This window comes from Pinus tabuliformis, chromosome 6 (genome assembly GCF_031772625.1).
Source record: "Pinus tabuliformis cultivar Carrire ecotype Pingquan chromosome 6, CPIR1, whole genome shotgun sequence".
Lineage (NCBI taxonomy): Eukaryota > Viridiplantae > Streptophyta > Pinopsida > Pinales > Pinaceae > Pinus > Pinus tabuliformis.
The window spans coordinates 1,451,768,157-1,451,794,141 of record NC_142292.1 but is presented as its reverse complement, the minus strand read 5'-3'; positions in this window follow the sequence as shown (position 1 = coordinate 1,451,794,141).

Below are 25,985 nucleotides of genomic sequence, written 5' to 3'. Positions count from 1 at the left end.
ACTCAAGAAAAGATAGAAAAGATAGATCAACGCCTTAGAATTTAGCCTCTTCGAGGGGGCAATCTCCTTTACATTACTTTAAATGAACAATTCTTGGATGATACAAATGGAACCTTTCTATATATAGGAGTCTAAGGGGTCATAACATAATCAGAGCCGACATAACAATAATAATGTAAGGGCACAATAATAACAATAGTGGGCTTCTATGGGGCACAATAGTAACAATATGGGCACTACATGGGTACATCAATATAATAAGTGGGTTATGCTAATAACAATAAGGGTTTACACTAGTAGTATAGGGGCCTAACATCGACCATCACCATTTCTTATCAACAACAATGATTTATGGTTATAGACCTTTGAGTTTCATCACTATTGATGCATATATATGTTGGCGTTAGTTGACCATCACCATTTCATATTTTGTTGAGGGTTGGAAAATGTCAGCAACGCTCATTGGTGATTGTCAAAATCTCATTCCATATGGATCATGTCAGGGCATGATGGAATCAAACGACCAACCTCGTAATTGTAAAGTAGGTGCTCTGCCATTGAGCTAGCACCCTTTAAAAAATTAGACTTTTAAAATCTAGACCTTGAAATTTGATAAATTGTAAATTCTACAACTTTCAATAAATTAAATTCTCGAAAATATTTTACCAAAAAAGCAAAGAAACATCGAAGCTGGAAGTCCCTAACTAATGGTTATGAAATTTATGAAAAGTGGGTGAAGGGAAAAATAATTATGTATAAGAGAATCAATATCTTCAGTTGAATACTCAATCATAAGTGAAACTCTGAAGACATTTATAATCTATAAATGACCTATAACTATAAAATGCACCAAATATTGCAAATGAAATGTCATAAGTTGATAACATATGGAAGAATAACATTGATGAAGACAGATGCAATATGTTATAGGTTGAGTGAAAGAAAAATCTCAATGCTGTTGTTGTTTGGTGTTTATATATTTGAATGATATCTAAACTTCTGTGCAAATGTAACATGGATCTCTAGAAACCATGAACGACATATGATATCTCTCTCTCTCTATCTCTCTCTCTCTCTCTATCTCTCGATATATACATACATATATATATATATATATATATATATATATATATATATATATATATATATATATCTGTGTGTGTGTGTGTGTGTGTGTGTGTGTATATATATATATATATATATATCCCCTTTACATAAACCAACATGCAATTTGGAATTTCACAAGTCCATACTCAAAACATGACAACAACCAACAAATAAAAGAAACTGACTCGGACAGAAAGCAATAGCTTCACCTTCATCCTTCAGCTGCTTCTATTTATTTGAATTTGACTCATGACATTCTTTATCTGACAAGGAATCAAAATCATCACTAGTATTAAATTCATCCAACATGGACTTTTGATATCCCACTAACATCTGCGTTTTTGTTGCCATGCCTGAAAGCCATGGAGTTTCCCGTTGATAGTAGAATAAGATGTGTGCCTATTGTTCAAGAACACATTCCTTATTAACCATTGTTACCTAACAAAAACCACAGAGGCAACACAATATCAGCGTACAAAAAATCCGCTACCTAAATATAATCATAACTTAGGAAAGAAGTGTAAGAGATGTTCTTAATTAATAAACTTTGTATTTGGAAATACTGTTTCTTTAGATTTAAAAAAACTATGTTGTACAACAATTTTGTCTATTTATCCAGTTAATTATATCATAGAATATGTCACACAGTAGAAATCTACAGTAATTAAAGTAAAAAGACAAATTTGCTCAAGAAAATAGATTTAGAAAAGAGCTTTGAAAACTATAATTTCTTCATCAAAGATTTAATATTTTAACAACAAACTAGTCAAAGTTTGAAAATCAAAATCATTATAGGAAATGAATAGGACAATGGCCAAATTCATTATTCATATAAATAAAGCTAGAGTCACTATTTCCATTGCAGATAACTGAAATTTGGGCAGTGGTGTAACAATTAGACCTTATTTTCAGGGAAGACTCATCAATACCATCATTTTTTTCTTTCCACGGTCTATTGTGTCTCCAGATCTAAATCAGATAGCTTACCATTCTCAAGTTCTACCTTTCAAGTACTGATTTCTGGCTCACCATTTAAAACACAATTATACCACTCCATTTAGTTTGTTTTTTCAAGAGAACTGGCAGGACCTTCCCATCCTCTATTTTACATAATCAATAACCATCCGTCAATGGTATAAAGAATAACAGATACACAACAAAGGCCAAAGATGTTCTTATTGTATACATATGTTCTAGGACCCATTTGACCTTAATGGTGCAAAGAGCTCACCCTGAAAAAATAACATCCACGTGGAATTTACAAAACTTTTTAAAAACAAGCTCCAAGTAAACCAATCAAAATATGAACATCCCTTTAATCAATAAAATCTCTGGCTTAAAATAAAAGTGGCCTCGAATTGAATGTTATATCAACCACATCAAGTAATTAACATCGGGTGAGAAATACAATCCATGCATATTAGATTAGTGCAATAATTGATCTGGTAAAGCTCAAAAACAGATGACTTAGAGCTAATAAATGCAAATAAATGACTTAGAACTAAGACATGAGTTTGCCTTTTCGACCCTATTGTTAAGTAACTCTTCTTTATGTCACTTACCATTAAAATTTTTCTGATACCAGGTGGAAGTGATATTGTAACATTAACCTCTAATAGTCTATTTCCACGACTACTTCTCAAGATCCGCTCCATTACAAGCATTTGGGTCTAGATAAGATACATGCAAAAAGCATCAACATGAAAATGAAATCTACATCCTTGTAAATAAATGGGAGGAAAGAAAATTCACAAATTGAAATACGCTGTAGGATACCTCATTCTTGCAACATGATTATATTGTCATGAACAATAAAAAAATAAATCAGGAGAAATGTATTTTTTTCCACATTTTGACATTGAAATCTTTTGCATATTCTATGAACAATTGATGAAAAAAGTCAGCTAAAGCTTGTCAACATCGGGATTATAGTAAAACATAAAAGGAACTCCTCCAACACATATATAATCCTAAACATAAGTATTTATACATATAAGTATTTAGTGAGGACATTGTATTTTGTGAAAATATGGAAGTCAAATCTTTGAAATAACCCAATTTATGGTACCACTGCCTTACAAAGTCCATTCACTCGAGTATTTAGAAAGTCCATTATTCAAAGTTCAAAGTTCAAAAAATTAACTTGTAGCCTAAAAAAGCTCAGATTTGAAAAGGAGATAACCCAAAGATGCAGAGTATATATCTCACATTTATATATCCTAATTTCCAAACATTGAAATGACATATTTTAGCATACTATTGTGAATTCAGCTCAAAACAATAGAAAAAAATATTGATGGTTACTTTGCTAATATAGAAGTTTTATACATGCATTTATTTAAATAGTGAGCTTGCAATCTCAAACATATCTAAGGATGCACACAATACGTTGCATCTTGAGTGCTAGCGTGTGAACTTGAGACAACGAAGTCCAACATTTAACATTTGCCTACAATATGCACTGGCTGAATAGGTGAACAATAGTATTGTAGGTATGTGTTATGAATATATGTATTGCAGGCCAATAAGAATATGGTTGGAACAGTCATGTCCAATCCTTCCATGTTTGCCTATAATTTTCACTGGTCTAATAGGTGAACAATAGAAATGTATGTGTGCATTCTGTATCAGTTACCTAATTCCAACACCTTTAGCATAGAAACTTCCAAGAATATGTCCAAAACTAGTAGGTAATTTGCAAAATGGAAGAGTTAGCTCGATTGTTTCTGGAGAAGACTAGATTCTTACATTGTTCAATGTAAGTTCATGACACTTTTCCAAGCTTATATTGAACAAAAAGGAACAAAGCTAGAAGGTTGTTTAAAGAATCCTTACATAGCTAGGGTTAAATGTTAGCCCTTTTTTGTCAAAAAGAATAAATGTAAAAACTTTAAGAAATTCAGTGAAGCGACTATAGAAATGTTCTTATCAAACAACTAACATAAAGAAAGCTAAGAAATATTTCTTTGTAAAAGAGATATTCATGGTCAAATTAACAATAAAGTGACCTTTTATCATAGTTAATGCACTAGTGCTCATGTCATAGTGTCTCAGGGGATGTTAGAGACTACAGGGAGTGTTCATGTACATCTAGAGAAGAGGTGGGAAGACATCGAGCTATAGTCAGGAGGACTACAGGCCATGAGGGGCAGATCCTTGAGGTACACAACCTCTTAGATTATACCTTGCTAGTGGAGCCCCAAAGAGAGAGTAGAAGGACTAGCGAATGTGGGTAGATACGGATGCGGATGAAGCAACAGAGAGTGCTACAGTGCAGGAGTCCCCGAGCAGCACGAGGCTAGCAGGCTGCAATAGTACGAGCCCTAGTTGTAGTCACGAAGGGGCCCTAGCTATAGTCATGAAGGGAGACCTAGACGAAGTCTTGAAGGAGCTCTATCCATAGCCGAAAAGGAAGCCCTAGCTACAGTAAAAGATAGCCCTAACCGTAGTCAAAATGAAGCTTAGCCACAGCAAGAGAGAGCCCTAAGACATAATCTAGAGAAAGGCCTAAGATGCAGTCAAGAGAGGAATAAAGACATAGTCAAGAGAGGCCAGATACGTAGAAAAAGGAAGGCTCTTATCCACAGAAAAGGAGGCCCTAATCTGTACCAAGAGGGAGGCCCTTATCAGCCATCAAGAAGAAGCATATAGTCGCAATCAAGGAAGTTCTAAAGCATCATTTAGAGAGGCCCTAGACGCCATCAAAGGGAGGCCATAGCCACTACAAGAAGGATCCATAAGACAACAAGAAAGAAGACCTAGAAGCAACGTGGAAGTCTTATGTTTTGTTGTAGGTACAATGTGTGAAAGAGAGGTTGTTTTGAGTGTTGTTCTTGGGTGCTCTTGTAGGGAGAAAGGCTGAAGTTTGATGTTTAAGATCACAGCAAGAAGAGGCATTCAATGTGGGTGAAATAGGGTTGTTCTGTAACCATTCCAGGAAGACTAAAGGGATGAAAAGAGACCAAGTATCTTACTTGAAGCTTTAACTAAAGGATGAAACTCAACTAAAGGATGGCTTAGCTTAATAAAGTTCATGATGGCCATTTGCAATCAGATATTTATGAGTGAAACAAACTCTTATTATTGGGACTTATCCTAGTGTCTTGATAGGTGGGATATAGAGGACAAATACGATCTCCCTTTTTCCATTGCATTCCTCCCACCTTGAAAATCAAAAGGGGACATAATGATCATATACACATACTTAATAGATATATATTTCCAATCTCTCACCATCTGCTAGTTGCGCCTACTTGAGCCGGGCTCAAGCAATTAGTCAATCTAGAGCATGCATATCCCTACTTATTCTCCACATGCCTCTGGGTGGATCTCTTTATCCCTGTAGTGCCAGCAAAATGGTTTGGGTAACGTAACGGTTTCTAGCTAGTTTTTTAAACCTCTGTATTTACGTCTATTTTTGGCTGGCCTTAGCCTACTCTCTTCTCTATGTATTCTCAAATTAAACCAACTACATAATCGCAAACTTTGTTCTTGTATGGTATCTCAAAATAATTTTCAAACATAAAATTACAGAATTAGAATATTATCACAAGGAGACTACTGATGGTTTAACAGATCAAACTTGACATCCTACATTAACAATTTACTTTTAGGTGATGTGAGTCTTCTACCCAGGCCTTGGAACCATCGCTAAAGGGGTGTACTACATGACTAGGGGTTTGCACTGCGAGTCAACTTAATTATAAATAATTATGAGAACAATATAGCATTGTTTATATACTATATTTCTTAAATTAAATATTAGCTTCTTGTATGAATTACAGTGAGCTAATAGAAACATAGATAGTTTCCAACAAAAAGCACCAAAAAAAGTAGCAAAAGTCATAGGAGACACTTATTTCTCTTCTTCAGTGCTAGTCTTTGAAGACCTCCACCATCATCATCACTTCCACATTCATCCTCCTACACCTCAACAGCTATAGGTACCACTCTGCCCCAGTTTCTTGAAATATCTATGATAGGAGTCTCTGCAACCTTCTGAGAATAAGGAATCTTAAGTGGATTGGTTCTGTGAGGCATCAACTCCTCACCACTAGCTTCCATCATCAACTTACAGTCTTTAAAATCAAACGAAAAACAAATTGGCTGTAAGAAGCTTCTCCAGATGCCATTTCTATAGCTCTGGGAGCATTTTTTATGGCAACAAAATGTTTTCCATTTTTATCGACATTTATTTCAACTCTACCATCCTTTACTAGAAATGGTAACACAAATATTTTTTCTACTGTCTTGGAAAATGATAATCTGGCTTGCTTCTATTTTCACAAAATGTTAAATATGCTTGCCATATTCTTGTATGTTTCTGATTTTTCATCTTCTGGTACTCTTTAACTGCTTCAGGTTGAGTGCTTTCTATCAGCTTAGTCTATTTTCTCTGTACTCTAGCTTTCCTTTGCTTGGGTTCTTTATACATTGGTCCAGGCATAGTGCAAATTCCTGCCACATCCTAGAAAACAGAAGTAGCTAAAAGCCCAATAATTCTCCATGATATTTGGGTTTGATCATCATTTCCCTCCAAAGACCTACTTCCATATGCCTGGTCACTATAGTTTCTTAGAATATCACTAGTAATAAAATCAACTGGAGTAGCACCATCATTGTTTTGTGATCTGTTAATAGTAGCGAGGAGTGTGGATGTGAGATCAAACAATGTATCAACATCTACAACTTTCTCACGAGGTCTCTAAACAAGATTGTGCAATATTTCCACTTTGCTAATTATAGCCTCAAATTTTCCAAATTTTGCTTTTCAAATATTTTCCTTCTCTTGATCAATTGAAATCTTGAGGGCATGATAATGGGACCTTAATATATAGTGTTGCACCATACTCTGATTGTTACCATTGCATGCAGTAGCATCCTCTTTTTCTCTTGGGGGCTTACTGTGGCCTTCTTGTGATTCTTTTACCCCACAAGAGGAATCTTGTAGTGTCTGACTCAATGTTTCTTCCTCTTTAACTCTAGCTTGGATACCAAGCCTTATACCCATCCTTTCTATCACCTGCTTTTGGAGTTGAGAGAAATGCAAATATTCAATCAAAGCTAGAAGGAAGGGCTTGAAATTGAGATTTCTTATTGAAGAACTATCTTGAAATGGAAAGAGAGAAAGAAAATATTTCCGTGTTGCATTGAAATGAGGGAGGGCATGGAGTTTTGATTTCCCCTACCCTGAGAATTCTGCTTTGTAATAAAATATAGATGAAGGCCCACTACATTGGATACAAAATCCCAAGACATACACATTGTCGAATGAAATGCGTAGGTGTAGTGTGCCAATCAGGCGTGAGGATTGGGAGAAGTGACACATGTGGGAGAGTGGCCATATTATTGAAGAATTGTTTACATTGAGTAAGGACACCATTTGAATATGGTAAGAATGTCAATTCTAAATGGTACTCATGGTTCCCTCACCCTTCAATCTAAGAAATTTAATGTGGATAGTTTCCAACACCACTTTCTCATCTAAGTGAGGGAGTTTACAATTTGTATATCTTTGTCTCAATCCCATGGAGAATATATTAGTGTGTGGATCCACTGTTTCATGATCCGTATGTTGGATGCTTTGCTAAACTTGAGCTTTATAAGGAAATCTCTTTAGATGTCTAGAATGTCTCAGAAATTTATTTGAACAATTATTGCCTTGCAACAATGTTCATTGATGATAAATTTCTTGGTAATGTACACATGCATAGAAGAGTGTGACTGATGGCATGGATACTTGTCCTTTTGGGTCGAAATTTCCACCTCTAAATATAATATTTGGAATTTCGTTTGGGCCTTTCTTTGAGATGAAGTCCAAGAAGTTGGAGTGAATACATCAAGGAACTCTATATTTTGACATATTCCAGCTGAATCACCAAACATGCAAGAGAAACTAAAACCAGGGGTTATATAAGTAATAGGCCCAGTGTATGGGAAATCCAGACTTTTAGATGAATATTTCCACATTTAATAATTGGATGAGGATGAATATTTCTATTAAACTATGTGTTGTTATTGATATGTTTGGATGTTTTGGGTGAACACTTGGCCCATCTTCAAGAACATCCAATAACTTTCAAGTCCAAGACAGATTTAAAGAGATCATTTATCAAATTAGTTGTCTAGCTATGAAAGACAATCAAGTTTTGGAAGAGATACATTGTAGTACTACCAAAGCAGATTGTGGACGATGTTAGAAAATGGATCAAAAAGGTTTTCAGAATGTCTACCAAATTTTGACATTTAGCATTGTCTTAGCATTTTCTTATCAATTTTTCATGGAGGCAAAAAGTGACAGGAGAAAATTTCACAATAATGGCAGCCACTGGAATGAGAAACACGATGAATTAGCAAATGGAATCTGTTGCTATGATGACACATGGGAAGATACTTATTAATATCAACGTGGTTGTACAGGAAAAATAGTTTTTCCCTTTGATTATAGTTGATGTATCATAATGTAGCAGTTGTTTCCCTACTACAATAAAACAAATATATATCCATCTCCAGGTGAAAGAATAACACTAGTATATCTCTGAATGATATGGGCTATGTGTTGTGCTCAACAGTTAGGAATATCTCTATCGGTCATAGTGTCATGAAGCAAGGGGTTCAGGTTTCCGTGCTTGTCCTATCAAAGTATATCGATACAAGTGATGAAAAAACATATGTTCAATTCCTTGGAACATATCTTATTTCATTACGTGTCTAGGATAAATCCACAACCATAGTTTAGAAACGTAATCAAAAGAAAATAAATATGTAGTTTATTTAAACAAATGTGGCCTGAGCAGAAAACATATGCACCAAACTACAAAATGCGAAAGTCAAAGTTCTGTGTAAAAGTTTTAAATTAAAAAAACTTCAAATAGTTCCCAGTAAGTTTAATGAATGCAATTGCCCAAAACTCATCTAATGGCCATTCGAGGAGGGTCGAAGCCATCCGTTGATATGAAGAGATATATAAAATAAAACAGGGACTTTGAAGAAGGGATTCCTTCTTTTTCATACCCTGATGTTGCCTGATTATTGAGAAAGGGCCTGACGAGTTAGTGTGGGTTTCCCTTTTGTTTCTATTTCAATTTATTTTCATGCTTATATTTTTCCAATATGATGTCATTGGTGGACCTTAATATACGACGTTGCACCATACTCTAATTGTTACCACTACATGCAGTAGCATCTTCGTTCTCTCTCTGGGTCTTACTATGCCCTTCTTGTGATCCTTTTACCCCACGAGAGGAATCTTGCAGTGTTTGACTCAATGTTTCTTCCTCTTTAACTCTATCTCGAGTACCAAGCTTTCTACCCATCCTTTCTATCACCTGATTTTGGAGTTGAGACCAATGCAGAAATTCAACCAAAGCTAGAAGGAAGGGCTTGAAATCTATGTTACTAGAAATGAGAAAGAGGAAATGAAATGATAAATGACAATAGGATGAGAAACAGAGTTTGGAGGTTTCATATTCAAGAAACAAGGAGAGAGAAAAATAAGAAAAATATGAAACATAAAACCAAGCATTTGTTTCACATTCAAGAAATGAGGAGAGAAAAAAAACAAGAAAATATGAAACATAAAAGTAGGCATTCATCACTAACATTCTCGAATACTATGGTTCATAGTTAGTTGCTCATAGGCTTTAGCTACTCACATGAGCCATTCCTTTATACTTATAGTTATCAACAAAGCTTCCATTTGTCACAGAAGCCATTCTTGAATACCCATGTTTGATCATCTAAGCTGGAAAATACAATAGTGAAGAAACACTTGGCAACGAATTCAAGTTTGATTTAGCCTTTGCATTTCCCACATGAGTACATGATCCCACATACATTGTATATATTCTTGGATGTGACTTGAGTGGACCTCAAATTTTGGATCTATTGTAGCATTTACCATAGAGTTATTGGGTTATTGTTTTCAAGGTTGGGTAACAAGATGGTGGAAATTGAGTTGATCTCCATTGGATATAGAGCAAAAAATAGAGGGTTGTCTTGAACTATTGCCACTTGCAGAACCATAAATACTACAACAGGTGTTTGAAGTCAAAATCTAAAGAGAAAATTTTCAAAACTTTATCTTTAATCCATTATAATAGAAAACTAATGTTTATAATAATAAAAATAATACATTTTAAAAGTATAGTTGAACTAGATAGTAAATTTCTAGTTTGTGAGAAAAAAAATTAACTAAATTATCTAACTATTATTTTATAAAAATATATATAAAATATCTATATACATTACTAATTTATAAAAGAGATTTCATCCCTTTAGGGTGTTGGTATATCTTAAATTAAGTTGGATCTAGGCTAGTATATATTATTTACCATAATTATTGTTAAATTGTATAACGGATGTCTCCTACTTGTATTTGCATTAATTAAATGATTATTATACGGAGTCATGTTTTATATTAATTATTTTAATGCATCATATATATGTTTCTGCGTAGTAAATTTATTTTTATGTTAAATTTTAATAGTTAAATTTAGATATTCTTTCTTGATATTAGTTATTTTTTATTAATTTTGATTTTATTCTTTTCGATCCATTAAAATTTGTTATCTGAGTCAATGTTTCCAATTAACAAGTGTGGTTTATCAATTTAAATAAGTTAAATAAATTATTAAATTGTGATTTTTTAAATTTCTACCTAGTGAAATATTATATATAAATATCACTAGTGGTTATAACACACCAAACCATTCATTTTTAGTTGTTAAATGTGATTATGTTAAAATAACTTTTAAAAAATGTTATCACCCATGGTTAGAACTTACCAAACTATTATTTTTTAGTCCCTAGATTTGTTTACGTTAAAATTAATTTTGAAAAAATGTTATCGCCAATAGTTTTGTTATATTGCATGGTTTTGTACTTTATATTCATTTAATTTGCTAGTTTTTGTAGATGGTTTTGTTAGATTCCATAGTTTTGTACTTAATACTTATTTAATTTATTCATTTTTTCTCATCAATTTTCTTTCATAAATTAAAACAAGCGAGAGAGACCTTGAAGTATTGAAAAGAAATATCATAATCTAGGTATTTTATTCTAGGCTCCTCTTAATATATTTTTGGTCGTTAGATTTTTGCGCCAGGAGACCCTTTCGACGTGGGAAATATGTTATAATATTTGGAATTTTAACTCAATCAAAATAAAAATTCAAATAAAAAAATTAAAGAAAAAACATAAAATTCTCCAGCGCATGGTTTTTTCTTGTCCATGGATTTTTTCCATGGTATTTTTTTGCAATGTAACCTATTCAAAGGCTAATAACTAAATTAACCTATATCCCTTTTAACTTTGAATCAAGCATTGAGAGGATCAAATCTCTTCACTTAAAGAGGTTTGTAGAGAGAGAGAGAGGTTTGATCTCTCTAGATGATCCAGAGGGAGAGAGAGAGAGACAGAGATTTGATCTATCTGGATGTTGGAGAGAGAGAGATTTGATCTCTCTGGATGCTGGAGAGAGAAAGAGATATTTGATCTCTTTAGATGCTCGAGAGAGATAGATCTACATTGGTTATTTATAAGTGAAGAGGAGTATTTTCTTGTAGTAGTACTCCTATTTGTTTTGTATTTAAAATTTATTAAATGATGGATTTCTATTTTGTATTTTGGTTTTTGAGGCTTTTTTATTTTTATAAATTTACAATTATTTCTATCATTATTTTTATGTAATTATGAAACTTTCCATATTTATCATAGTTGAAATTATGTTTGCATTATATACATATTAATCAATAGCTTGTTGCTCTTAAGCTTTATTTTTGCAAATTACCCAACATAATCTCTCTTATCACCAATGAAAAAGGTATTTATGGGATAAAACTATTAATGAGATGGATAATAGATAATTATTATTTTTTATATATTAAATTAATGTCTTTGGTTGATGATATTTAATATTATAGATAGTCTAATAGTTGATAAAAGTTTCTATAGGATGGTTTTATCAAAATCCTTTTCCAATCATTTGAAAGGTTGTCAACGAGACCAATGGCAAAAAAATATATTGTGTCCCAATATTTATATAAAATAACAAATTAACTAGAAAAATTAACTGAATTATTTAACTACTAATTTATAAAAATGTATATTAAATATCTATAGACATTAATAATTTATAAAAATATATATATAAAAATATTATATTTTAAATATTAGATACAATCACTAAATCCACTTTTAAATAAAAGCAACACAAAAAATAACTTTTTTTGTTTGTAAAAATTTAACCATACACATGTACACATCAATGGATACAATTAAAAAAATAACATAACTTTAACTAATAAAATCCCTAAACAATCAACTTTGTTAAAGATATGTTAAGCACTATTGCAGGGTGTTGTCACTAGGGAGAAGGACCAACCTATTTGCAACAAACCTGTTCCGTTAGGACCTAAGCTATATATGGTTGACTTCTAACCAGACTATGAAAATGCCATCAAAAACTATCCAGAAAACCAAACTCTACTTTTTATGATTCATGTCAACGTCCAATCGGGAAGAAACCCATATTGCAAATGAACCAGATTAACATTTTCCATAAAACAGTTTCAAGAAATGACCCATTTTTGGAAAATCCAGTTTCTTGCATTAAAAAAGAAAATTACCGTATAAAACATCGTTTTCTGTACCGTTCTATTTTTTATACATTTTTTTTTTTTTGCAGAAAGGAAGACTTTCATTTCGTTTCTAGTAACAGAGCTTGAAATTGAGATTTCTGATTAAGAACTGCCATGAAATGGAAAGAGAGCAAGAAAATCTTTTTGTGTTGCATTGAAATGAGGGAGGGCAGGGAGTTACCCTGAGAAGTCTACGTTGTTTTTTTTTCCATGTTGTTTTCCTCATTGGTTTTTGCCGATTTTTGTAATTTCTGGTGTGGTATACTACCAAATTACTATAAGAGTTTAGTGTATATTTAATATAAATTTCATTGCCAATATAGTAGTTGTGGGGCTAGTTCATTAGAAGCTAAATTCTTGAAAAAACAAAACCCAAATAACCTAATTTTAGGTAAAAAAGTTGGTAGATTGTTTGAAGCAATTGAAATCGAGGAAAGAATTAAAGGAGAGAAAGGGTACCTGTGCAAGTATTTTCTTGGGCTCTTGAAAGAAGACTTAGAAGCCTTTTCATCCTTCCATCATGGTCAAAATTTGCCCAGCGAAAATAGATCCATGTTTTGTGAGCGAGCCAATGAAGAGATCCTTATAAATCTTATCTCTCAATGCATCCAAATTCAACCATGAAACAATAACTGCCAGAGAATCACTTCAACATTTCATGTGAAAATATAAAACAAATTTGCAAATCAATTCTGAGAATGGAAATCCATCTAGAAACCCTAAAATTCAATCCAACCACCTGTATTTGTTTCCATATAGCCACCCATCAAATTTTACTATGCCCATTGTCTTTCCTTTTTTCTCCAACTACTCAACATTCTTTCGAATACCCTAAGGCGAGGAAGAAAACTTGTTTGGGTCTTTCCTTTTTTTATCAACTACTCAAGATTCATTCGAATACACTAAGGCAAATGTGACATAATGGTCTTTCCTCTTTTTTCAACTACTTAACATTCATTTGAATACACTAAGGCGGGGAAGAAACATGACAGAATGGTCTTTCCTTTTTTTTCAACTACTCAACATTCATTCGAATAGACTACGGTGGGAAAGAGATGGGGCAGAAATTAAATTTTTAATTTGGATGATCGTTAAATTTTTTAATTATAATTATTTATTTATTTATATATTTCAAAAGAATGATATTTTATGAATATATCAAAATGTATAGAATGTATATTTTCTTATCTTATTGTATACTCATTTCAAAAATATATATTTTTTATTTTTCAAAATTACAAAATAATTAGCCATGTTATAAGTTGTAATTTTAAACAAATTCAAATTTGGATTTTATATAATTAAACAAAAAAGCTATAAATATTTTTTATTAATGTTTAATTATCTAAAACTAATATTATGGGTTTCCATGTTATACAACAAATGAGATTTGGTTTTATAATTATTATGTCAAACATTAAAGCTAAAATTAACTTTTAACAATGCAATCTTTTATAACCAATTTGGAGGTAGTTCATTGTTATGGCAGTAAAAAATGAATCTCATGAGTTCTACCCTCGCATAAATCCTCTGTAATCAATTTGGTTGTAGCTCATTGTCATGGTAGTAAAAATGAATCTCATGAGCCTGGTCCCACCCACACATTGGTATAGCTCCACCCAAGGAACCATTGATCTTTCTCCATGAATCAGTAATATTGTACCAAGAAGCACCATAATGTATGGAATTTATATTTCCCACAATTGAAAAAGCACCATAAATCCTTCTACATTAGCATTTTTCTTCCATATTGTTGAACTAAACATGGCAAGACCTTCTTGTGGCAACAAGAATTTCTGAAACCCTTGTCCCCCCTATCTCAGTATATCTTAGAATCTGCAATTTTGGAGTGTAGTATCCCTAGTAAGCATACAGGAATGTAGGGGAACACAACCTCAAAGTCAATGGGAAACCAAGGGGAAAGGTTTGTGCATCTAAGAGGGATACCTTGATTACATAGATATGGTTTTCTAAGCTTTTTCATTTATCAAATGTATATATGAGGGGGAATTCAGCCATAAAAAAGTGCTTGACTGAATTTTCATACACAAGGGTTGATTCTACTTCGAATTTTGATACTTTGTGTTTACTCACTTTATTGTCATTACATATTGATGAGCCCCAAAAATGGACAAATTATTTGGGCTCATTCAACATCCTAAGTTGACTTAATCCACCATTCTCATTAGTTTATTGCATGTTTTGATTATATTTATGTTAATAGAGTGAATTTGGTTAGTCATTATGCCAACAAGTCTAATGGGTGCTTTGTGTAGCCGTTTTCGTCAACTTGGAGACAAAATTGAAGGTCTTAATGAGCACTTGGCAGCCAAATTCGTGGGAGAACAAGCTAGAGGATTTGTAGGAAGGTGTCCCCTTCATTTATGGGCCCTTACCTCGAATTCTCCACCATCAGATCGGAGTTCAAGGGCCACCGAATCAATCAGCACAAGGGCAGCCAAGCAAGTCAAGTAGGATTGTTGTTAACTACAAGTCTTGGGCAGCCGAGTCCCTAAAGTTTAGGAGGATTGTTGGGTCCTCAAATTGTATAAATAAGAAGGCTTAGGGCCTCATTTTGGTTAGCTAGTGGTTAGTAATTTTGTAGCTTGTAGTTAGTCATTTCATAGTCTTGTTAGTCATTTTGTAATTCGATTTTTAGGCAATAGATTAGTTTTGCTGTCAGCTCATTTTCAAGTTCTCCTTGTGGACAGTTTTGATGTAACTCTTCATTCTTGATCAATAAAGATGAATCCAGCTTTGCACCAGCTCTAAATCTCTCTTGGGAGGCTGTAGCTCTTGGGGTTGGGCCCATCTCAAGCGCCCAGTACCTCCTTCATTTATCTTTATGTGTTTGTTGCGTTCTTAAAATAAATCTGCTATCTAGATTTAGATCTTTCTTTGTTATTTAGATTTCTTTTGTTGGTTAAAGTAGCTTTTTATGTTTGGGAATCGATTGGTAGGAGTTTGTCATGCATTTAGATCTTTCAAAATGTTCTTTCTCATGTGATGTACATGGTTCTCTTTCCAAACGAGGCTGTTGTTTATTCATTTCATTGACAGTTAGATTAAGTTAGCTAGGACTTAGTTTGTTTGCAAGAATTCATTGATTCGGTTGAATGTGCATTGTGCAGGGCATCTCTATCACTCACTCACATGGTCAAGCGTCATCAGAGCCATCTGATTCATCCCATATCTAGGCTTCTCGCTTCACACCCATCCTCTTGCCCACGTAACCCTACCTTCTTCTCCATTGTTGTCTCAACTACCTTAAAGCCAAACCAGCCTTCCACATATCATCTCACCACTCCATCCATCAGTTCCTGGGTCACTTCAGACCCCCATCCTACCTTCATAACCATCCATGCATCTTCCATCAATCACCCATCCTCAAAAATCCCATTCCGAAACATCCTGTAGAAGAATTACAGAACATCCTGTAGAAACCCCTGCAGACTTCCTGTAGAAGTTCATAAACACGGTTGCATGGCATCCAGACTTTGTGAAACTCTCAGAAAGAATGTTAGGGATCCCTTAGACCCTCTCTGTACCATCCCAACCTTTCCCAAAGCATTTCATCCCTTGATCCATCCCTGCACAGTGGAAAACTAGTTAGAAGCAGATGCATGATAATTTCAACAACTTAAGCAAAAATACAAAAAGATGTTTTCTTCAGATAGTGATAACTTAGACACATGCATTTTACCTTCCTACAAGTAATGGCATCTCTTTTCGCAGTTTGCATTCTTTCCTTTGCATTAGTAGGACTAGTTGATAGAATTAGGGTTTTCTAGGGTTTGCGTTTCTTTTTGGCTTTCAGTTTCTTTCCGCAAGTAGATTAGCTTCCTTTGAGTTAGCTTTCATCCATCAGTTAAAAAGCTTCTTCTAAGAGCTCATAGAAGTTGGCTTGAGCCCCTAGCGGACTTGTGCCAGCTGACCAAGTGACAGCTGCGGCAAGAGCTAGTACTTGTGCATACAACACCGTCGCTTCCAAGTTTGTTACGAACTACCGGGTTGATAAAATTAAAGAAGGGAGTTCCAGGAGTTGTAGCATTATTGCTACAATACTGGGGCCCACCATCTTTTTGGCGCCATTGCCGGGGAAGCGTCAGAGTATTGGTGATTGTCGCTTTTCTTCTATTTTCCACTACAATCTTCTGCTAAGTAGTTTATTTCGTTTCCATTATGCAATTTCGTTTATGCAAAAGTAGATTAGCATTTCCCGCTTTCATAGATTAGCATTTCAATTCCGCAATTTCATTTCTGCAAGCGTAGATTAGCATTTAAATTCCACAAGCGTAGACTAGCATTTCATTCCTGCAATTTCATTTGAGCAAAATAGATTAGTCCTTTCCTGCTTTCATTTCAATTCCGCATTTTCATTTTAGCAAGATAGTTAGTTGCAGTTCAATCTATTTCAGTTTTGCAAGTAGAAGTAGAAAAAAGCAAAAATCAACCAAAAAGATTTCATTTCATGCCTTGTAGGAGTAGAGATAAGTTAGAAAAATATTTTCACAACACCCCCCTTTGCTTCACACAGCCAATCTTCTCTCTTCTTCGATGGCTGTGACTAAGAAGAACCCCTGGGTGGACATCAAGACATATTTAAAGAACCTCTAGGGGAGAAGAAGAAGAAAACATTCCTCTGGAGCAAATGGTTACAAGCAGAAATGTTGGGAGCAGTCCCTTGTCCAAAGATGAATTTGAAAATCAGATCGAAGATTTCAAGAGTGATATGAGGCAGTTTCTTGCCATGCAACTGGGTACCTTGCGGATCCAACAGAAGCAAGAGGAAGCCAAGAGGGCTTTGGTCATTTTTTGTCCTAGATGCACTAGAAAGCATCCTAGGAACGAATGTCCATTGTACTCCATAGAAGTGTGTTTTGTCTGTGAAGAATACCAGCCTACAGATCAGTGCCCTTCCTTACCCAGATTCAAAGCTGCATATCAGAGAGCCAAAGGAGCCACTGAATCACTCTATTACATGAACCAAAGTTGGCCGCATGGACCTAGATCTTACCAGCAGGAACTGCAAGGGACACCCGAGACCTATTATGACCCCTATCAAGCCACTTTCATGCCTTCTTGGGGTCCCCCTGCTCATCCTTCCTGGTTCACACCTCCTCCTTGTTCCTTCACAGATCCATATGATGCCCAACCAGTTGCTCATTCATTTCACTCTTATGCTCAGCCACAGCCTCAGTGGAATGCACCTTATCAGGAGTGGAGGCCCCAGTACAACTCTCATCCCGCTCATTTTCCTCCACCACCTGCTCATCCACAACCATCGCCTCCTCCTCCACCAAGGAAACCCCAAATTCCTGCTCAACCACAACCCCATCCACATCCATCTCAATTACACACCTCCACTTAACTACCCGTACCACCATTTCCAAAACTATACAAAGGAGCAGCTCAACACAATTGCAAATTTGAGGCACAACATGTGCAAATGACTCCTTTTGAGTCCAAGGATGTTCACCAAAGCTCAGGAAGAGTGTTGCAAAAAAGAGATCATCTTGAAAGCATTGAAGGACCACATCCAGCAGAAGAAGATTCCAAAGAAAAAATCAAAGAACCATGGGCTGCACTTGATGAAGAGAATAGATTAGAATCAAAGATCGAGAGAGTTTCCTCATGGTTACCATCAAATCTTCCATGTACTCAAGAGAAAGATCAACAAAAAGAGGAAGATGAGAAAGTCATGATAGAAGGTGACATGAAGAATGATCCAGATCAGCAAAAGGACCATGGATATCAAAGCTATATTGAGATATGGTTTCAGAAGGTCACTAAGTTGCAGCAGTACTCTCTTCTTCAGCTATGTTTGATCCCTTCAAAGTTAGATCATTCGGTCTCTGAGATCTGGATACCTGTCAAAGCATGCATTTTGAGCCTTCACATCATCTTTTCTCTAATCTCGATGTGCACATGGCTCCATTGGAAGTATTCTTATACTTGAAAATGATTTTGTTTTTCAAGTAGGGTAGGGTAGAAAAAAAAAAGAAAAAAAAGAGAAAAAAAATGAAAATAAGAGAAAAATAAAAATCTAAGGTGAAAACCTCCTTGGAGGCGCCTTAGATTGGCTCATTGATTGAAAACCTCCATGAGGCGGTCAATGGGTTGGAAAAAAGAGAAAATAAAAATGGAATAAGATCTTTTGGTGAAAACCTCCCTTAGAGGCGCCCAAGGCAGGCAATTAGGGTGAAAACCTCCATGAGGCGCCCTAGTTGTTTTTCAAAAAAAAAAAGAGAAAAAGAAAAAGAAAAATAAAGCTAATCTCCATTGAATAATTTCATGTTGCAGCAATGACATTGCAGGTTGCAAGCAGGACGTTTCATGACAAGAGGAGCACTCAAATCAAGGTTAAAGGAATTTTTTTTGTGCCTTCTACAGGAAGCTCTGTATTTCTACAGGAAACATCCTGTAGAACCTTTGGATGAGCCAAATCCAATTTCAAAAGTGAATCTAATGGTGGGAATGTATTGATTAGGCCTACAAGCACTTGTGTGTCCATCCCTTGCCTTCATCCATCATTTTTTCCACCTCCTTGTGCTTCTCATTGTGCTTCTACAGGAACTTCCTGTAGAAATTGTGGGAAACTAGACATGGATTTCAAAAAGTGGTTTGGCGAGCATTGTAGCTTCCTCAAGGGTTTAGAAGCCCTCATGCAATCTTCCAACTCCTCCTCCATCATCTCCATACCTGCATCACGGCCCAAGCTCAGTTTTCCCTTCCATGCAAACACATGCAAATTGCCTTGAAGCAAAAATACCTAGAACAAAATTTGTTTTTGCCATAACTTGAAAACCATGCATCCATTTGACAAACCGTTTCATGGGAATTGTACAAGGGTGATGGCAACATGCTTGAGCAGTTTCAGCCAATTCCGGTGCACGGTTTCCAAGAAATCAACCTCCATCACCATCAGCCATTTTTGCATTTTCTCCATAACCGTGCATCCATTTCAAAACCTGTTTCATGGGGATATGCATGTGAGTGATGGTAACCTACCCAAGCAGTTTCAGCCGATTCTGATGCACGGTTTCTGAGAAATCGAGCTCTAAAATCTTCAGCCATTTTCCATTTTTCTCGAAATCCGTGCATCCATTGATCACAATTTTTCTATGGGAGATGCATAATGATGATAGGAACATGCTCACCGAGTTTCAGATCAATCCGGTTTACCGTTTGAGAGCAATGGCGAAAACAAGTTCTGGTTTTGTGACCACGCAGCAGCAGCAGCTTGAAGGTGCAGATCTGAACGTGGAAACAATTGCATGCAGCTCAGATCCGACCAGAGGACACCTGCACAAGGAAAAGCAATCAAAAATCATCAGCCAAGCGTCATGCAATCAAAGGATCCAAGCACGCAGTAGCAGATTCAGAGCATGCAGCAACAAAAAAAAGCTTCACAAGCAGCCATTTGACTTCAGGTACGTGACTAACCCTTGTTCATCTATTACATGAATCTAGTCTAAGCATTGCATGAACGAATGAGATGGTGGGATTCAGCCAGGAAGCTAGCCATATTCGATTGCACTCATCCAGGCAAAAATCACGCATCATGCATGGATCAGTCATTCATGTGGAAGTTGGAAAACACAGTTAGTGGTAGATCTGTTCAACTCTAGTGCATAGGACATCAAATAATTAACAGAGAGAAGAAGACATGTAGTTCATAACATCACTGCAGTTTGAAAAATCTAGCGCACATGATTTTGCCACCCCATCACAAATCACGCAGCAATTAAAGACGGCTTGGCTGAAACTCATGAACTGCTGTCCATCTGCACTTTCCACGTCCTCAACTGAAGAGTGCACAATCATTTAATTCGTTCTCTATCATCAACTCATTTGATGGTTGTTTTATTTCTCTCCGAAATTGTTGCAATGATCATGATGCGAACATTGAACCGTGGAAGGTTAATGACAGCTATGCTACTATTATGGGTGTTTATGGGTTTCTTTGTAGGGTATGCATTGTCACATCTATCCAAGGTGTTCAAGGGCACAGAACAGAGGAGGAACACGCTGAAACCACATTCTTGTTTCCAGGCATTGCCTTTTGCATTTTCTTTATTCTCAATGCACAGCTATGGAAAAAATCAGCTGGTGTAGTTCCTTTCGAGACTATGTTTGCCTCAGTCCTTTTATGGTTTGGAATTTTTGTGCCAGCAGTTACTTTGGCTACAATGAACCTACAATTGAAGATCCAGTGAAGACCAATCAAATCCCCAGGCAGATTCTACAGCAAGCTTGGTATATGCAGCCCATTTTTTTTCAATACCAATTGGAGGGATGCTGCCTTTTGGAGCTGTATTCATTGGACTGTTCTTCAGATTAACTTCAATATGGCTGCATCAGTTCTACTGTATATTTGGGTTCCTGTTCATTGTCTTTGTGATCCTCATTGTTACATATGTAGAGATCACCATTATCTTGTGCTACATCGAATTGTGCAGTGAAGATTACAACTGGTGGTGGAGATCTTATTTGACTGCAGGCTCCTTAGCATTTTACTTGTTTCTCTGTGCCACATTCTATTTCTTCACCAAGCTGGAGATTGACATGGCAGACTAACCAAGGATAATTTTAGGGGCGAATGTTCGCCCTTTGGCGAAATTAAGGGGTTTTAAATTTTTAGTGGGCGAATATTTGGTATCATAGTACATTTTTACAAATCACCTCAAATAGCCCACCTTATTTTAAGGGAGAGGGTAAAAAAGGTAAATTTAGCCCTTGAAATTAGGACTTACAACCTTCCATTCGCCCATTTTCAAGAATAGGTTTTATTTAAGTGAATCAATTCGCCCATTTTCAAGAACAGGTTTTATTTAAGTGAATCCTATGGGCCAAATACCATATTTATAAAAGAGGTATGGTAAATTAATAAAAATATAAATAAATGAGAGGTATGGTAAATAAATAAAACATTTTTTATATTTACTCCATAAGTCACCTTATATACATGTAAGGGTGTAAACAAATAAAAATATAAGTAAAGTGGTGGTATGGTAAATAAATAAAACGTTTTTTATATTTACTCCTTAAGTCACCTTATATACATGTAAGGGTGTAAACAAATAAAAATATAAGTAAAGTGGAGGTATGGTAAATAAATAAAACGCCTTTTTATACTTACTCAAAGGGTATGGTAAATAAATAAAAATATAAATAAACTAGACGTATCGTAAATAAATAAAACCTCTTTTTATAGTTAGTCCATAACCCTCGTTCTATTTATGAAGGCTCAAGAAAGAGGTTTTATTTAAGTGAATCCTATGGGCCAAATACCATATTTGTAAAAGAGGTATGGTAAATTAATAAAAATATAAATAAACGAGAGGTATGGTAAACAAATAAAACATTTTTTTATATTTACTCCATAAGTCACGAACACTAAAAAAATGGGTTATATTTAGGTGAAACCTATGGCCAAAATACTATGGGACAAATACCATGGACTAGATTGTTATTAATACCATGCAAAAAACCATTATTAACCCTAATATTAGAATTAACAAAAACAAAAATGGCACATGGTATTGACCCATGGTATTCACCAAAATGGCACATGGTATTGACCCATGGTATTCACCTCGAATGTAGCCTATTTAAATGGGGGAATTAAACCAGCATGTAGCCTATGCTAAGATTCACTAAGACTTTACAAAGTTTTATTATTTAGTGAAAGACTCGCCAAGATCTTACAAGATTTTGTAATTGAGTAAAATATTTGCCATGCCTGGTGAGAGATTCGCCAAAAAATTATATACACATATTATATTATTAATAAAATCGCCTTCCATTTTTCCTATATACCATGGAGATTCGCCCATTTATTATATTTATAAATTTAGGGGGGGTTCTTAAAATTTTCCCTGAGACTAACATGGGGACTGCAGACCTAAAAGCAACCTTTGGTAAATCTAGGAAACATGAACTTAATGTTTCCACTTATCAGATGTGTATTCTAATGCTGTTTAATTCAGCAGATTGTCTGAGCTATAAAGAAATTGAACAGGCAACAGATATCCTAGCTGCAGACCTGAAAAGGTGCTTGCAATCTCTTGCCTGTGTAAAGGGAAAATGTACTACGTAAAGAACCTATGGGAAGGGATATAGGTGAAAAAGATACATTCCAGTTCAATGACAGTTTCATGAGCAAGTTTTACAAGGTGAAAATAGGAACAGTGGCTGCACAAAAAGAAAAGAACCACTCAGCACTAGAGGTAGAAATAAGACGTAGAGATGGAAGAACAACTATTCATGTCATCATCGATAGTTGTGAATGCCCCAATGCACAACAGCTCTCCTCGCATCCGAGATCAAAGAGAAAGATGTAATATCAAAAGCTTGATCTGGACTAGAAAGTAGTCACACACTGGAAATAACTAGAATAAGACTTCTCTGTGGCTTCATGTAAGTAGGTCATCTACAAGATGGCCCACTCATACAAGGCCTGTTCATTCGCACAAATGCCACATTAGAACAGTACTATTGAATGAATCGATGTAGAATGTCAGGCCCCACTTGCATACAGCCTTATCCATTCTTTTGCTGTTTCCACAGCCTCAATTCCATTTGTCTTCCAGTGTTTTGCAATGTTTTCAGAAAGAGGGTCATCTGGATTTGGTGCACTTAACAGTGCTTGCATACTCAGTAAAACTGTTTGAATTTGCAATGCTGGACTCCACTTGATGGAGATCAAAGAGATGAAGTTGAAGGATCTGTCCTATGATCAAGGATCTCAGCATACAATTTATATTGTCCTGCATACCTCAGTGTGAATTGTAATTTGATATCTCTCAATGGGTATTTGAAATAAAATTCCACGGTTGCAATCATAGTTTAGACACACATGGAGATATAACCTTCAGGTAGACTTCATGGATATGATAAAGAAGCAACAGTGAGGGTCTCAATGATGATGTAACAAACACAAGAAAGACCACCATAGAAGGAACAGACAGAGGAATGAGGGAAAAGGACAAACTGTTGAGGCCAAAGCAGGGGGTGGTAAAATAACACAAATGCCAAGGGCACCATTTCTTCCATATGATCGCATATACTTGTGCACTCATAACAAGGCTGAGGATTAACTAAGAAAATCAGCAGATAGTGAGGAAGAAGAGCAGAAGGGCGAGAAGACGAAGGCTGCCACAACCAAGCTGAAAGGAAAAGAACCCTCAGCCAAGCAGGCTAAGACAGTGCCGATTGTTCTACAGGGAGACAGAGAACTGTTAGCAGACTGTTTCTACAGGAAGACAGAGAACTGTTTTCTACAGGAAGTTTGAAAAGAGGGAAGCCAAAGGAGAAATCAGCCGAGATTTTAGCCAAAGAAGCCACCAGGGCCATCAAAGACGAGGAGAGAGATTGGTTGCTCAGAGGATGAGCAACACTTTCAGTAGGGGGTGATGATGAGCCCCAAAAATGGACAAATTATTTGGGCTCATTCAACCTCCTAAGTTGACTTAATCCACCATTCTGATTATTTTATTGCATGTTTTGATTATATTTATGTTAATAGAGTGAATTTGGTTAGTCATTATGCCAACAAGTCTAATGGGTGCTTTGTGTAGCCTTTTTGGTCAACTTGGAGACAAAATTGAAGGTCTTAATGAGCACTTGGCAGCCAAATTCGTGGGAGAACAAGCTAGAGGATTTGTAGGAAGGTGTCCCCTTCATTTATGGGCCCTTACCTCGAATTCTCCACCATCAGCTCGGAGTTCAAGGGCCACCGAATCAATCAGCACAAGGGCAGCCAAGCAAGTCAAGTAGGACTGCTGTTAACTACAAGTCTTGGGCAGCCGAGTCCCTAAAGTTTAGGAGGACTGTTGGGTCCTCAAATTGTATAAATAAGAAGGCTTAGGGCCTCATTTTGGTTAGCTAGTGGTTAGTCATTTTGTAGCTGGTAGTTAGTCATTTCATAGTCTTGTTGTAGTCATTTTGTAATTTGATTTTTAGGCAATAGATTAGTTTTGTTGTCAGCTCATTTTCAAGTTCTCCTTGTGGACAGTTTTGATGTAACTCTTCATTCTTGATCAATAAAGATGAATCCAGCTTTGCACCAGCTCTAAATCTCTCTTGGGAGGCTGTAGCTCTTGGGGTTGGGCCCATCTCAAGCGCCCAGTACCTCCTTCGTTTATCTTTATGTGTTTGCTGCGTTCTTAAAATAAAATCCGCTATCTAGATTTAGATCTTTCTTTGTTATTTAGATTTCTTTTGTTGGTTAAAGTAGCTTTTTATGTTTGGGAATCGATTGGTAGGAGTTTTTCATGCATTTAGATCTTTCGGAATGTTCTTGCTCATGTGATGTACATGGTTCTCTTTCCAAACGAGGCTGTTGTTTATTCATTTCATTGACAGTTAGATTAAGTTAGCTAGGACTTAGTTTGTTTGCAAGAATTCATTGATTCGGTTGAATGTGCATTGTGCAGGGCATCTCTATCACTCACTCACATGGTCAAGCTTCATCAGAGCCATCTGATTCATCCCATATCTAGGCTTCTCACTTCACACCCATCCTCTTGCCCACGTAACCCTACCTTCTTCTCCATTGTTGTCTCAACTACCTTAAAGCCAAATCAGCCTTCCACATATCATCTCACCACTCCATCCATCAGTTCCTGGGTCACTTCAGACCCCCATACTACCTTCATAACCATCCATGCATCTTCCATCAATCACCCATCATCAAAAATCCCATTCCGAAACATCCTGTAGAAGAATTACAGAACATCCTGTAGAAACCCCTGCAGACTTCCTGTAGAAGTTCATAAACACGGTTGCATGGCATCCAGACTTTGTGAAACTCTTAGAAAGAATGTTAGGGATCCCTTAGACCCTCTCTGTACCATCCCAACCTTTCCCAAAGCATTTCATCCCTTGATCCATCCCTGCACAGTGGAAAACTAGTTAGAAGCACATGCATGATAATTTCAACAACTTAAGCAAAAATACAAAAAGATGTTTTCTTTAGATAGTGATAACTTAGACACATGCATTTTACCTTCCTAGAAGTAATGGCATCTCTTTTCGCAGTTTGCATTCTTTCCTTTGCATCAGTAGGACTAGTTGGTAGAATTAGGGTTTTCTAGGGTTTGCGTTTCTTTTTGGCTTTCAGTTTCTTTCCGCAAGTAGATTAGCTTCCTTTGAGTTAGCTTTCATCCATCAGTTAAAAAGATTCTTCTAAGAGCTCATAGAGGTTGGCTTGACCCCTTAGCGGACTTGTGCCAG